General features: G+C 39.9%; 1 long non-coding RNA gene across 2 annotated transcripts; it reads left to right on the top strand.

Moving 5' to 3' along the window:
* Positions 1–1014: 1014 nt before the first annotated feature.
* On the top strand, positions 1015–8486 carry LOC141568797 (uncharacterized). 2 transcript variants are annotated; one of them, XR_016022981.1, is made up of 2 exons: positions 1015–6231; positions 7528–8486. It is a non-coding gene; the product is annotated as an uncharacterized LOC141568797 (long non-coding RNA). The 2 variants fall into 2 exon arrangements; XR_016022980.1 differs by having other exon boundaries at positions 1015–7432.
* The last annotated feature ends 8504 nt before the right edge of the window (positions 8487–16990 follow it).

Raw genomic sequence — 16990 nt, 5'->3', positions numbered from 1 at the left:
CCGCAGCGGGGAGGGGAGAATGCTACAGCCCTGGGCTCTGCCAACGAGGAGAACCTGCCGCCGCTTTCTCCGCCTCCAGCCTCCCAGCCTGGTCCGGGAGTCTAGCCCCGGCTGGGTAGGAGAAACTTGCGCCCCAGCTTGGACAGCAGCAGGTGGGAAGCTCTACTTCCGGACTTTGCAGCTGCCTAATTGCAGCCTGGCCTTGGGCAAAGTTTCCTAACCCTTTCCGAGCCCCACGCTTCCCCTTTTTTCTCCTTGGTGGCGACTTTGCCTTGCGTGCTCCTTGGGGGGGCCTGCGTGCCGGGTTGCCAGCGCCGGGAGGAAACGTTTGCAGCCAGGGAGGATTGCATTTCAGCCCAGGCGCATCCCCCTCTCCCCTCCCTCCCACCCAGAGCCCCACGCCCCCGAATCCCCCGCAGAACCCGTGGTGCGCGGAGCAACCGCGAATTACCTGGGGAAAGGGACCGGGACCCCGCGCAGAACCCAGCTGAACTTAGATGTGCACAAGTGTTGCAACTGCTTAGCCGTTGGGCTCTTTCTTCTCCCGACTGTTCGTGAATTACTTGCAAAGCGCCTAGACTTCTCTGAAGGGTGAACAACTTGTTCCCTCTCGCATTGTCCTCCTTCCATCTCTTTCTCCACCACCGCCCGGCACGCTCTGCTGATCTAAAATCAGAGCAATTAGTAATGAATTCTCTGGAACAGCAACTCCTACAGACACTCAAGCTCTGCCCTCGCGCCAGCGCCTCCCAGCCCTTTCCCAGCAACCAGGCAAGAGCATGTAGACCCTTTAAAAACCTATGCAAAATTCAGTGTTAACTGGGTCTGGATCCTGGAACTTGACAGATTAATCCGTGTGTGTGTGTGTGTGTGTAAACTGAAAAGTGCAGTACTGTGGTGTCAAAACCAAGCTTTGCTCTTAAAGGAGTCTTTTTCTTACACCGAGTTTGAGTTTGAAATCCCTGTGTGTTTAATGTTTCCTCAACCGATCAAAGATGTCTTTCGTGCCGTTTATTTATCCCTTTAAAAGGCCTAGAGTCGCCAAACTACTTCCACAATCTAGCTCGTGTTCTGGGCGGCGCAGCCCTGGTGGATTGGTGTGTGTGGGGGAGATGAAACTGACAATGCACGGAAAGGGTTTGTGCCTGTGCTCACCTCTGAGCCTCATACCCTCAGATGGCCCCTAGGAGGTGCTGGTGAAGTATGCTTAGGTTTTGCAGATACGTACTTCATCCTGCCTTAGCAAGTGTATCTCTTTTCCTAGCACGGAGCAAAATATTGAAATTAAAAGGGTGTCGAATAGATTGTGCACGTCGTGTGACTGCCGATAGCTAAACGCAAACGCGTTGCTCTTCCCGTTCCATCTGTTGAGATTACGCAGTACTCCAAACCCCGGTACCAACTATCTTGCCTTTTAAAGCCCTGAACGTGGGAATAACGCCTCTCACACAGGGAGGTCCACCTTAACATTTATTTATTAAGTAGTGTATTATTTATAAACAGATTGAATTAACTGTGCAAAATAGATGGGTGTATAGGCACCCAGGCTGTATCCCGAAGCTAAAAGAACCTGGAGGTAGACAAGCTAACGCTATGCAGTCAAAGGACCGAGAAGGAGTAACAGCTCACTTAAGTGCAAAAACCTTCTTCTGAAATATGCTTCCTCGTGGATTTCTTCTAAGAAACAGGTGGGAGAGGGCTAATTGATTCCTTAAAACATATTAAGCCTAAATGGAAAGAGGAAATTAATCATTTATGTATGTTCTGTTCTTTTGTATGATTCAATCTGTGCATCGCTGGATGGCTAAGAATTTTCCAAACCATGCTAATTCAGAGAACACTTTTGTTTCCAGGCAGTGAGCTTTTTTTGAACATCAGTCACCGAGGAAGAAATGCCATTTCTCTGAAACTTGGATTGAAATGGCTTTAACATTCTAGTCTAAATAAACTGAATACACCACAGGCCAAGCTAGTTTCAAATGATAGGAAAATCTTAAAAGAAATGAACACCAAGTCATAAGGTTATGGTTGGTTGTATAAATTTAGTTATGGGAGGGGGCAAATAAATATTTGTATCCTAGTCTTTCTCAACAACATCACTCTCACCCCCCACCCAGACTGATATGCAGCAAGGCTTATTTCTTGAAGTAGAAAGCTAGAGAAAAGTTGATTATTTTAATAAGCAGCTTCCCAATCTGATTTAGAATTTTTACATTATTTAGCTAAATAATGAAACACGAAAGATTACATTTTATAAGTAACTGAAACTTGATAAATGCATGATAACATCAAATAACTCCATTGCTTCATGTTATAAAGGAAAATATATAAATGTGTATTTTAATAAGTGATTTTTCCCAATGTCCCTATCAGGAAAATTCTAGTGTTCCAATACAGTCAGTGCTTGGGTAAATATACGTTTTGGACGATGTGTGGTATAGATTTAGATATAGAGTATACCTTTTTTGGCTGAATCATTCCTTATTTAGCAAAAATCCCCATTAGTTTTGAACACCAATGCTGTTGGGTGTTGCGATCCATCTGTGGATTAAATTTTTCCAAGGAAATGACAATTATGATCTTACTGATTCCTTCCACGGTAACCACCTATAATGTGAGAGCCAAATATTAGTCACGTCTAGATCTGCAGTCAGATTATGAATGGTTGTTCGACACAGAAGGTGATTGTTCCACTAGGGACACCAATCTTTCTTTTGTACTTATATAAAGATCTCTAGCAATTAGATATATTTTCAGACTTCTATTAACCATTGATGCAGTCCAATTTCACAATGACAAGAGATGAAAACCTGCTGGCATTTGCATCTACTAGGTATTAAGAATCAGTTACTAATCCTCACAGTAATAATTAACAGTAATCAATAATAAATAAGTAAATGCCAGATTGACTTGAAATGTAGACAGGATGTTTGCAATCTATTGCTACCATATGAGGACAAGCCATCTATGATGGTATTTTAAGGCACTGAATATATCCTTATCTATTAGAAAACAACTTTGGTAATTTCACTTACTGCATTGGTAAGATTTAATCTTCATATTAAATTCAATAATTGTATTTGTTGCACAGCTATTTTGCACTTTAGCTTATATGCTAGGTTATGACATGGGAGACATAAGAGCCCTGGGAGGAACAGTTCTTGTAATAAGTCACAGTCTCTAATTGAGAAGGCAAACAACACACAAGTGAGATCAAATGACCAAATGACAAGATAAGGCAGCCTATGATTAAGTGCTAAAATGGATCCTGCAAAAAAAAAAAAATCTGGAATGTTTCTGAGGAGTGGAATGAAATGGAGTAGAATTTATGGGGAAGTCTTAGAATGAAAGACTTGATATGTATGACACACTATCAAGTGTTAAGGATTCTGAGAGCAGACTACTAGAAGACAATCCTGTTTGTGTCCTAAAATGCCTGTTATGCCCCCAGATCTGTCTATCTATATGCATGTGACCGTGTGTATACATTATAAGCTGCTTCTAAGAATGGCATGTTATTGTTGCACGCCACTGTCTACACAAACATGATTTCCTCTAAAGCAATGGGATTTATTCCGTAAACCTTATTTCCCATCTGTCACCGCTGTAACACACACTGGTTATGCCTTATTTATCTGGCGTGCCTGGAACTGTCCATATCACATAACAGCTTTTCTAAATCATTGAACTTTCTTTGGGTGGGAATTGTTTTCTCTGATCTATTCTATGCGTCCTCCATCTCTCCCATTGATTGCCCTTCTTACACTCTGTATGTGTTTCTAGTAGACCATATTTTGTTCCTCTCATGCTATTATAAATATTTTTTCTCTCTATTTGTTTCCACCTACCAATAGTGAGCTTTTCAAAAGCCACTACCGTGTCTTTTTTTTTTAATCTTTATATCCTCATTGCCTTGAACATGGCTGAGTAAAAAAAAGAAAAGTCAGTCTCAATAAATGTCAGTTGAATGACTAAATAAATGAAAGTAACAATCTTTTTAGTATAAAAATGACTTTAGAATAATGACTCAGAATCATTTTAATAAACATAAGCTGTTGCATTATTACGTGCAGTAGAGCAAGCCTATCAGAGCGGTGTCTCCTACATTCATTCAGCCTAGACTAAGCTTATTTAAATTAAGCCTTCTGTTTTCCCTTCTTCTCTCTCAGTGGCAGCCTTCACTTCTCATTTTTGCTTCTGCCAATGTACCTTAACATTTATCAGGCTGTCACCATGCTGTCTAATGGTGTCTAATGTGCACTGGGCTGAGAAATTATGTAACCAAAGTTGTTAAAAAATAATGTATATAAAGTAAAAGCTAATAGGCTCTAAGGGGCGTATGGTGGATGTAGACTTTTGAAATCGAATGAGCAGGTGTTAAATTTGGAGTTACCTTGGTTTGTTCCGTTCTCTTTTAGGTTAAAAAGCTTCAGAATATGGATTTATGACATCTATTTTAGGTTCTCAGAATACTGAAATGCTTTAGTCCTCCTATTTGCTGTGTTATGAATAGTTGAGAAGACCTCTGGGGAAGTGAGGTCCCTGTGTGTTTGCAGATACGCACATGTTTACATGTGTATGTACAACTATATCAGAGTCATTTATCGAGAAGCAATCAAGTGCTTGCTGTGTCCATTATATATTCATCTTCCATCAAATGTGTTCAAACCAACAACAATAAGTGGATTGTTCTTTAAGGAGCTCATACTCCCAGAGCAGCCAAGTTAGTATTTAATAAATTACTTTTTCATGCACTGGAAGACTTCATTCATCTCATGTGGGTGAGACAGTTACACTCAGAAAACAAAAGGTAAGTATCTGAGGATTTTAGGGACATATGATAGCTGTAACTGGATGTATAGGTTGGTGTTAGACAAAAAGGAGGAAAATAAAATGTTTTTTCCAGTCGATGATCAGTATTTGAATATATTTATGAAAGAAGGGATATTAGAATTGAACATTAAATTTGGGCCAGATTTTTGACCCCTAAGACAAGCATGAGGATTGACACTGTTTTAGACAGGGAAGGATCTCCAGATGAGAGAGTAGAAGGGCAGGAGGTATGAGGCAGGACATTAATCTGACTTCATTTCTTCATTTGTTGCCTCTGGCTGCAGCCCTCACATATGCTCTTTTCTTCGTTTTTTTTTTCTTCATATGATTTCCTAAATCCCAGTTTTCATTTGTAAGAAAACAGAGATATAGAAATTATGTTCCATGACAGCTCCTCAGGTGAGTGGAACCTGTAGATATGAATTCTAAGCCTGCTGATTTCAAAGCCAGTGTTTCTTCCTTCGCTTTCTGCAGGATATAACGTTTCCTAGCTTCTGCTGCTCAGCCAAATCTAGAAATCATACAATAGAACCTATATTTTTCACAGCACTTACTAATTCCCCCCAAATTATTTCTACCCTGACTACAATATACAAAGCTTGGCTTTTTACTCTTTACACAGAACTTAATTCCAAATGTTTGGCTCAATTTTCATGCTTCTCTGTGGAAGAGTTTCTTTCATTTTAAAAATAAACTTGATCGAGACCTCAGGATTTGATTGAATCTTTTCCTCCCTCACTAACCGGTTTGTGTTCTGCAGGCATATATCCTCAATGGATATTTAATTCCAGGCTTTTGATAAATTTATGCGTTAATATTCAAAGCCTTTGTATATCAGTTACAAAGAAATAAAATTTGTGTTACAGCTATGCAAATAAAACTCTGTCCTTACCGTCACTAATAACATTAATGACTAATGATAACAGAACAAATAACATTCATGGCATTATATGATTATTAAAGGTAAACACAAGTTATATCATTATTCATTTCATAGGTGCTGAATTAGATATTTCAGTGTACTCATTAGGATCAAATCCAGATAGCTTTCTTCCTGCATTTGGATTTGAGCTGTCAGTCTATTTCAAATGTTAAATAATTCAAATGAATTAGTATTGTAAACAAGTGTTTTAGAAAGTTACTTCTATGGTTAGCAATAGAGAAACTCTGAATTTATAACAGACAAATTGTCACTCGTGTTTCAAGTTCTGATGACCTTATCAGCAAAGAAACTCTCATTTCAAAACTTACATATATACCGAAATCTATTCTTTTATATGGTTTGCATAACTGAGCCACCAAGTTGTAGCAAGGCAGGAACTGACACTTTTTTATAAGTAATGCTTTTTGGTAACCTAATTGTCTTTTGCCTGCATGCAAACTGAAATACTGTACCTGGTAAGTCAACTTGGGGGGAAACAAATCAAATGGGAGAGCAAGGTTCCTGTTTACTGAGATTAAACCTCTTATCCATGTTAATACATGGAATAGTGCCTTCGAAAAAAAATTCTTGAAAAATAATGGTATATTTCTCACTTGGACAAGAGTTAAACGCCAGAGCTATTGCTTTGAATGTCTATTATTTTTATGTAAAAATGTAGTGCTTCCTTAGTACAGGATTAAGGGAAGGAAGGAATGTACTTAATAAATTAGTTAGCAGAAAGCAAATCAAAGTAGACACATGCATATACACAGAGTTATATCTGTTGACTCAATGGTGACACACATCTAAAAATCTCTTAAGAGGATAAAAAGGGCTAAATTTTGATTTGCAGTTACTTATTTGAAACAGAAGATCTGTCCTCAGCATTGAGATTCCCTTTCTCACTAACTTGCTTTCCTGATTCTGATTTTATGATGTTTAGAGTTCAGTTATATTTTACAGTTTGCAATTAAAAAAAAAAAATAATCTACTCACCCATTGCACACACATCTCTTATGCATTAGAGTACGCAACACTCAAAGTAGATAACGGCAACTCAGTATTTTCCAAAAGTAGAATAATCCATTAAGCTCTGAGGCTAAACAGCTTCAGTGTTTTGGTATAACACTAGCAACATACACATAACGTAAGCAGTTTCCTCAGAGTAGAAGGCAATGAAAATGTTATTTGTATTTCCTTGCCGAAGTGATCAGAACGTCGACTGATCAAAGCATCATTTAGAGCAGAAGACTTAGTCGCAATGCCAGTCCAGGCAGTATCATGGAAATGTATGCAAGTCTCCTTACTCCTGGGCCCCCAATGAATCAGTGCTCTTTCCTAAGTGAGTAAAGCACAGACTTAGGTTACTCCTCCCTATGTTCTATCTTCTTTCCTCATGCATTGCTTGCCTTGGTTCACGTGTCCTGTCCGTGGCCCATACATTATTTCAGATCTGACAAAAAAGGGATTAGGACCCAAGCGCAGCCAATGATCCAGGCGGCAGCCTCAGAATTATATTAGCACCGTAATTTGGCATTTGGTTCATCTCCAGAAACAGCTCAGGAGCTGCATGATTCCAGCTCCACAGGCTCTATTAAAAAGCATAGCCTAACAAAACAGCATGCCGGAAAAGCACCAAGCACATCTGATAGTATAAAATCAATCCATACCCTGCAGGTGAGACAGCCCAGTCGGGGGAGGGGGGGAAATTAAAATCATTTTTGAACGATTGCTCCATAAGGGAAAGTAATTCTCTATGAACTGTCTTACAGGCCATGATATAAAACCCAAAACAGAAAGAAAGAGAAGGAAACAAGACAGAGTCCTAGGCACTGACAGATGTTCTGTTCTTTCTCCTATCTCCTGAACCCTCTTTGGAGTCTCCATCTGAAGGCAGCCTGAATCGCAGACCATTTCAAGCAACAGAGGAACAGGAGATCTTCCTATAAAAGGTTTCACCTCTATCTCCACGGCAAACTCCCTCAGACCAAGAAAACTTTTTTCTCACAGGAGAGCTTGAAAGAGTCTATGAGTTCATGTTCAAAGTGAATTTCATAATTTCCTCTCTGTGCAAATACCAGGGTATTTATTTCTCTTACGTAATTTCCAGGGAGTCCGTTGCATGACCCGACTTCTATTCTGTCGGTCAACGAAGGGACCTTACCGTCAGTCACCCTTGGTGAGAACAACCCAAGGACTGATATATGACTGCAGAGGAACTTAACAATTCCTGGAAGGAAAAGGGTTAAGAGAGCCAGTAAAAACAGCATAAATTTACACATGACCTAGTGTGATTACACTTTGATTCCCTTCCTTGCAAGGAACCACAACAATGGCAACCTCCATAACTAATGCTTCTGGTCTAAAACACCTTCTTCCTATAGGCCACATTTCACCCACTACAGATGGTCTCAGCAACCTTCTGCTTAGAAAAGATCTCTAGACAGAGAGATGTACTTACTGGTGAGCTTTCTTTCCCAAGGATCTGAATGGTTCATTACATTATGGAAAGATAATCTCAACTGTTGGACCACGAAGGGAACAGCCTTGTATGATTAGTGTGTGATGGTTTGCTTCTAGCTGACAAGTTCTAGAATTATAATTAATTTGTCCCAATCCTAACTCACTAGGAAAGGGGATGGCTTGAATAGCCAGCGGACTTGGCTTCAGGAAGAATTATGAGCAGATAAAAGCCATTGCACTGGCTTAAAAGTTGTTTTTTGTTTTGTTTTGTTTAAAAAAAAAAAGAGAGAGAGAGAACTGGCCCTGATATTATTGTTTTTCATCAAGCAAGCAAGCCTCATGTTCTACCTTCTTTCTACAAAATATAGGAAGAGGGTTGTCTAAGCAAGGGGAATGTCATGGGGGAAAAACAGAGGACACACATTTGTTTTCCTATACAGATGACATCAAGTGCTCCAAAGAGACAGATGCCTCAGTCCTATGTCCGAACCCTGCAATAGATACAACCTCCCCTAGATGAGCAAGTTAGTTGCAAACTGAGCTCTCAGGACGGGGTTCAGTTGGGCCAGTAGAAAGTGGGCAGAATGGGGCTGTAACCTCTCCTTCTCCCCCATTGAAATCCCTTAACTGCCCAACAGTCCCCTTTCCTTCCCCCTCCCCTCTTTTCCCTTTCTCCTCTTGGTATTTTCCATCAGTTGGAGAGCAAAGACATCAGTTGTCACACTGATGGGAAAAGTTGCACTTCTGCCCTTGGCCATGGATACACTTGGGTGGCCATGGATTTGCCTGTAGACCCCACTACTGCTAGAGTGGCATTCAGCAGCTGCTCTGGCAATGTCCCACCCACGTGCTCTGTGCTCCTACGTCCCTCTCCTCCTTATTCTTTGCTGTCTGCTCACAAATTCTTGGCAATGGAGCTCAAATATCTAGATCAGTAGAAATCTAGAAGAACTGGCCTTGGGGACTTTTGCAGCCTATTGATTGTATTAGAAGTACTGATGAATTGCAGAACTGAAACAGAAAAGGCAGCAACCCAGGAAAAAATAAAGAGACATTTAGAGATGGCATCATTGGGAGATTTTTGCTTAAAAATCAATTCTTCAACAAACTCAATGTGTTTTTTGAGGGATAAAAATGTATCTGTTTATATCAGTGTCTATATCTGCCTTTCTTTTTATATTTGTTGTCAGTACCAGGATTAGGATGTGGTAAGTAAGGGTCTGCGCATCTCAAGGGTGAATTTAAGAGGCACACACACAACAAAACGTTATCAAGTAATAGTTCAATGTACTATTTGTTTTAAATAAATAATGCAAAATGATCCATAATAACCTAAATAGGTCATTATTGATACATATATGTGTATATATATATATATATATATATATATATATATATATATATATATATATTCTATAATAAAATGATTCAATATAGCAATGTATTAACCAACATAGACCTATTTCTCTCTCGTGTAAAAACATCTGGAGATAGGCACTCCACAGCTGCTATGGTGGTGGCTGCTGGTATTCTTAATGGGTCCCGTTCCCATATCTCAGCTTTAATATCATATATAACATAATCTGTAATGTAATATATAATATATAATTCATATAAGTGATATATTTATATATATAAATATAATTAATATAATAATATAATATACTTGGGAAATCTTTCACTGGGTTTAATAAGAAAAAAATAAAAAATGGAATGCATATTTTCACCATAATTCAGTGTGCACCTTTTACTGCTGTGCTTCATAGAAGACAGATCCTGCTAAATTTTCTCTAGGTACCAATGTACAAAATCACCAAAGACTTGTTCTCATTAGAAATTTCTAAGGATTAATAGAAGTTTGGTCTTTTCTCCCTGAACCCCATTAGATATGTCTATGAGCCTAATTTAACCCTAATTTAATTCTGTCAGAGTTAAGTTGTTGGTTCATTTTTATATCAAAAACTCAGTATTAAATAAATAAGGCTTTCAGACTTCTGCTCATTTGCATATTTTTTAAAAAAAGGAAATTAGGGCCCATCCCATCAATAACTCCCTTGCTCCTGGTTTGTCATTGCACATGCTAAACCCACAGATAGATCCCGAAAACCAGGTCTTAACATGGGAAAGTCTTCCTGAAAATGTTCATTTTGAATGAGCTTGTTTCTGATAGGTTTGTCACCTGACCTTAATTTTCCTTAATGAAATTAGATAGACGCACAATGGCTATGCTTCCATAGAAAACAATTAGCCATCCAAACCATGTGGTATATGTGGGTAAAATGTTTAAAATTGCCTCTAGGAGTCAATTAAATATAAACACAAAAGGGGGAGGAGGAGAAATCAAATGTAAGGATGGATGGGATTCAAGAACATAAATGATTGCATTTTATAAGAAGTTCTAGGAAGAAAATTCATCAAACATTAAAAAGAAATAAAGCCAACTCATTCATTTTGGTGGAATTTTGAGTTTCAGAATCCACTCTAATGAAATGGAAATGGTGATATTAATGACTTCAAACAACATAGGATTTCCACAAATCCTTTCTATTTAGTATTAATTATTTTTTTTATTTAAAGAGGGATTTTAGTAATCTTTAAAGTTAAATACAGAGGGTGCCAAAAATGTACACACATTTTAAGAAAGGAAAAAAAACTGTATTGAAATTGTAATAATATATACTGGACAATAAAAGATGAATACAAGTCATGTGTATACATTTTTTTGGCACCCCTAGTATTCATCAAAACTTCATGGACAGAGATCCAAATGGTGGAATAGACAAACACTGTGCCTGCGTCGTTCCATGAACACATTAATATTACAACTGAATTATAGAACAGTCAACCTGGAGAACCACCTGAAGTCTAGTCGAACAGAAGTCCTATAACTAAAAATATAAAGAAGAAGCCACGTCGAGGCTGGTAGGAGGGGCAGAGACACGAAAGAGGCCAGCCCCAAACCTCAGCATGGTCGTTGAGAATAAGGAGGGATATCTCAGCCATGGCCCATGGAGGTTCCCCCTGGAGGAGCGAGGGACTGCAGTCCCCCACACCAGGATCTCCAACCTGGAGTACTGGTGCCAGCCATTCATTTGGGAGGGATGGAAAGCTACAGGAAACCCAGATGTCCTCTTAAACAGCCCAGGCACAGACTCACTTGTTCGCAGGCACTCACCTTGGGCTCCAGCGGAGGGACGGTGACTTGGGGGGTCTCAGAGACATATAGATGACAGACTGAGGAGTGCAGCTTCAGGGGGAAACTGGAGGACAGTCGCATTTTTCTGGTGAGAGGTCTTCCTCCTGTGCAGCTGGCAGGCGGGCGCCATCTTTCCTATGTTGAGCCCACCCCCACAGGCCAAATCTAATTCTGATTGGCCTGATGAGCTCGACTGCTCTGCCCTGCTGACTCAGCTGGGACCCCGCCCCACCCAACTCAAGCACAACTGGAGGCACTTTCACCCTGAGCAGCCAGGCCCTTCCACATTGCACTCTTTCTTGGAAAACTAAGAGTCCATGGGCCCCAGGTGGGTGGTGACTGGCCTCCATGTGCTCTGAGACTTTTGCTGAGTAGTTCCAGGCTCAGTACTGACAACCAAATCAGAGTCTACATTAGCCTGGTGACCACAACTCTTCCCACTCTAGTGACTCCCTGAGACCCTTCATCACCCAACTCACGTACTGTATGAGGCTTTATCAGTGGCTGAATCTTAGTGGAGCCAGCAAGTGGCAGCAGGTCTCCAGATGTCCTGGCGTTTTGCGGAGTTACCCCAGGACCTGTACTGGTGGCAGCCATCCTCAGTTAGCGGTGTGGCCTCTTCCACACGCCTCCAGGTTTAGCACAGGCAACAAACAACCGCAGATAGCCTTGTAGCTCCTACCAGGTAGCTCCCAACCAGTCACAGGCAGTGGCTGCCCTGGCCCTGCACCAGTACCCCTCCCAAGAGGCCTGAGACTCAACATACTTGGAGGTTTGCTTCAGACCACAGCAGATCAACACCCAATCATTCCCAAAAGTGGCACACACAAAGGATGGTCTCAACAGGCATCAGAGCCCATTGGGGTGAATTCCACTCAGTGGGGTCGGCCTTCTGCACTGCGGCCAATAAGCTGTGGATGTGGACACACCCCACAGCCAGTCAGCCTGAGGGCCAATCCCACTCACTGATGTGCCAATAGCAACCAAAGCTCAGCTAGAACAGGACAGCACACAAAATCCACAAGGAATACTCCTGGAGCCCCTGACTCAGTTGACCAAGGAGACTGTCCCAGAGCCCCACAGGGCACCTACTACATAGGCCACCATCAGTGGAAGAATGAACAAAGCAGAGGTGGTACATATATACATTGGAATATTGCTCTGCCAAGGAAGGGAATGGGTTCTTGCCACCTGCTGTGGCATGGATGGACCTGGAGGATGCTGTGCTGAGGGGAGTGTCAGAGAAAGACAGATACAATGTGATTTCGCTTACATACGGAATCTAAGAACAAAATTAACAAAACAGAAACAAACTCATAGGTACAGAAAACATTTTGATGGTTGCCAGATGGGAGGGGGGTTGGGAGTGTGGGTTAAAGAAGGGGAAAGAATTAAGTATAAATTGGTTATTACAAAGCAGTTATGGGGTTGTAGGGTATAGAACAAGGATTATAGTCAATAATATTGTAACTATGTAATTACATATGGTGTCTGAGGGGTCCTAGATTGCTTGGGGTGATAGATGGGAGGGGAGTTGGGGGCAGGGTGAAAAAGGTGAAGGGATTAAAAAGCACAAATTTGTAGTTACAAAATAGTCATTAACATTTAAAGTAAAGCACACAGAATATAGTCAATAATATGATAATAACTATGTACAGTGCCAGGTGGGTACTAGACTAGTCAGGGGGATCACTTCTTAAATTATATAAATGTCTAACCGCTATGCTGTACACCTGAAATTAATATAAAATAATATTAAATGTCAACTGTAATTGAAAAATTAAACAGGCAAGGAAAAGGTGAAGGGGAATAAGAGGTCCAAATTTCCAGGTATAAAACAAATACGTCATGGGGATGTAATGTACAGCATAGGGAATATAGTCAATAATATTGTGATAACGTGGTAGGTACAGTGTCAGATGGTTGCTGGACTTATCATGGTGATCACTCCTTTAGGTATATAAATGTTGAATAACTATCCCTGTAACTGATGTAATATTGTATGTTAGCTATATTTTTAATAAAAATCTTTTTAAAAAATATAAAAACACTTCATGGACAAATTCTCTTTTTGGCCTTGTTTTTTATTTTACAAACATGGAAGAGAGCAAGGTCTTCCTTAAGGTTCCATTCAGAGTTATTTTTCTGTGACCTCTTTGACTAAATTAAAATGGCAGAAATTTTACCTTTTTTTTTTTTGGTCTTCTTAACAATTTCATCCACTAGAAGTAAAATTGTTACAATCAATTTTAAAAACTTCTACATCAATGTAAGCCCTCTGGGAGTCATACAATTTAAATGCTTATGATATAAACAAAGTTTAATATGAGTTATTACCTTAGTTCTCCATGCCCTGCCTGGTTTCAACATTATGGCATTCAATATCACATCATTATGTTAGGTTGGTGCAAGAGTAATTGCAGTTTTGGCAATTATTTTTAACCTTTTAAACTGCAGTTTTATGCACCAACTTAATATTGCTTCTTCTGTTTGTTTTTGAAGAGTTACTTTAATCTGATGATCTCTGAAGGTTGGTCTACAGGTGGTGTTACAATTATCAGCCTTATCATCATTGTAGTTTTCAGCACAAAGGATGCAAAGCTAGAGACCATGACTTTCTTCATAGCCAGTAATCGCCTATAAGTTTGAAAACAATAATGTCCTGTCTTTGCAACACAATGTTCTTACAGGACTATCAATTTCCATCATTCAGCCTCCTGGAAAATTTAAATATAGCATCAGTTATCATTGCAAATAATCAGGAAACAAGGTAGCGCATTTTATATGTTCAAGAGTGTTTCCTTTGCAAATATTTGTAACTGTGTATACCAACAAGTTTTCCTGAGTCTGTCTCTTGCTTATGTTATGATAGTCAACAAAAATCAACAGTTTACTGTAGCTATCTGATAAGTGGCAAGTTTACTCTAAACTAAATATAAATACATTCCTCATTCAAATATTACTATTGAATCTGCAATGACACACACAAGGTATACATTAAATTAGAGTTTGTTTGCATCATTATTCATTAGTCAATACAGGAATGTATGTCCTAATATGCACCCAAACACAGCTTTACAAATACTTCATTTATTCACTGAAAAATCATCATCAGACTTGAAATCATCTCTCTGTCTTTATAACATGGCCAATGAAAAGTGAGCCTGTTTAGTTTCTAGGCTCTAATAGGTTGATTAAATGGCCCTATTTAACATTACTTAGCTATGTGCTCTGTAATAGTGAATTTTTTTAAGTACGAAAAATAAATTTAAAAAAACTTTGTTATAAAAGGATATCAAAGAATATGTCCCAAACCAAGGCAGCACCAAATTCATTAAGCTCTGTCCCCTCAAAAACAGTGGATATAGGAAGGGTCCATTGCAGAGGAAATCAAAAGCAACAGAGGGTATATAGATGGAGGTAGGGTTGGCATTAACTGAAAATACTAGTTTTCACCTTATATGTAAATACAGAAAAAAAACCCAAATCCATGAATGGAAAAAAAGAAGTGAAACTCTCATGAGGACAAACGAATGTTTGGTTGACAGGCTCGTTTCTCAGTTGATTGCCATGTTGCTCCAGCATCCACCCACAGGAGCCAGATGGCCACTGTTCCAGAGCAGTTTCAGTGTAAACCAAACTCGTGGTCCTCCAGCTCGTGGCACTCAGCACTTGGCCCCTTCTACTGTGCTTTAATACGATATACTCAAAAGCTTGTGAAATAGTATACAGACCCAACGGATAGGATGAGTCCCAACACACTTGACACATTTCCCTTCAACAGTTGGTTGTAACATATGACCAAGTAGCGAAAGCTAGGGAGAGCCAGCATATTGCAAAAGAGTTAGAGGTTTGTTCTCTTTGGTGTACTGAGGTGGTAAGATGTGCTTTGTGAGCCAAAAATGGTGATTTGGCCACTTGTTTCTAGATCCTCACAATTAATGTTGCAGGTAAAATTAGTTATCTTTTTAATTGAAAGCATGAGTGCATGTGCCGATTACCAAAATCCAACATGTTCATTTGGAAAGCTGGATTTTTTTTGAACTGACAAGTTCTTGGGAGCTAAACTTTATGACAAATGCTATAGAGGCAGGAAAGCACATAGCCATGCTGTCTGATGTTACGTTAAATGTGTGGCCACAAACTTTCAAGGGAGCTTTGGGACTGCCTGGGAGTCAGGTCAGTTACACTTCTTTAGTCTATTCACACTCGTAGTCTCTGAGTATTTGGACCTTTCCTATCTGCACTCAAATCTCTAATACCCTTCACTCCCTTACTTCCCATTGCACTGAAAAAATGAAAGCAGAAAGAACAGCCCCCTGTACCCCAAGATGAAATTCACCTCCACATCTCTACCTGTATATGGTGTTTTCCCTCCTGTATCTGTGGCTACAATGTCATCTCTCCCTCCACTTGTAGAATAGATGCCATCCCTTCCCAAATATTCAAGGACTCTAGTTCTTTAATTATCCCCTCTCTCCTACATTGTCTATTTTTTCCTCTGTATGGGATCATTCCCATCTGTTCATAAACATGCTGAACTACCTCCCACTTACAGAAAAAAAAAAAAGGAAAATACAAAGAAATAAAATAAAAGGAACCTGTATCTCCCTCCCGCTATTACTATGTCATTGACCTTCTCCCCTTTATATGAAGACATTTGAAAAGTTGTCACGACTTTCTCACCTCTCATTCTCCCTCCAATCTCCTTGAATCAGGCATTCGCTCCAGATCTTCAATCTGAGTCCTATAGTCAAGTCTGTTCTTTCACACGTGGCCTCTAAGTAGTGCTTGAGAGTCAATGATTTCTTGGATCACTTTCTGTACTTGGCTGTGAAGTAGCCAGCCACTCTCCTCTGTTTCTTTTCTTTTCTTTCTTTCTTTCTTTTTTTTTTTTGGTATTTTTGTACCACCTCTTTTTTTTTTTTTTTTTTTTTTTTTAATACCTCGCAGACTGCTTGCTCCTTCTCATCCTCCTGTGATGAGTTTTCTTCAGTCTCAGCCTCACTAGAGCACCCGGCTCTAGTACCATGTTCTCTTACCGCCATTCACCTGATGGCAGAGCTCAGGTAAGCCTACACCTTTAAAAGCGTGTATATGGAGAGGGCTTCCAACTGACATCCTCGGGTCTGACCTTCTTCCACAACTCCAGAGCACACAGACAGCTTCCTATCGTTTTCTCCACTTGGGTAGCTAATAAGCATCTGAAACACACCTGGGCAAAATGGAATTTCGCATCTTTGCTACCTCCCAAGACTCTCAAACCTCATTCTGCGTCAGGGTCTTTGCACAGGCTTGGAACTCTATTTCACAGGCATCCATAGGGTTTACTCTCTCTATTCTAGGTTTAGAATATTCTGTTCTAACAGTCTGAGTAAATGTCACCTCAGCTGAGGGGGCTTCCCTGACCACCCTACCTGAAATGGCACCCATCGCTCTTGGCACGGGCACACTCCTTATTTTGTTTGTCCATAGCACTTAACTGTGCTTAGTGTTAAATTATGTATTTGTTTCTTTCCTTGTTCTCTCTCCTACTAGAATGTAAGTTCCAAGAGGGCAAGATCATTTTTCTGTTT

Source organism: Rhinolophus sinicus, chromosome 12, assembly GCF_057876585.1.
Source record: "Rhinolophus sinicus isolate RSI-liver-muscle chromosome 12, RSI-T2T, whole genome shotgun sequence".
NCBI classification, from domain to species: Eukaryota; Metazoa; Chordata; class Mammalia; order Chiroptera; family Rhinolophidae; genus Rhinolophus; species Rhinolophus sinicus.
The sequence above is the reverse complement of the archived record's forward strand: the minus strand, read 5'-3'. Positions and strand labels throughout refer to the sequence as shown.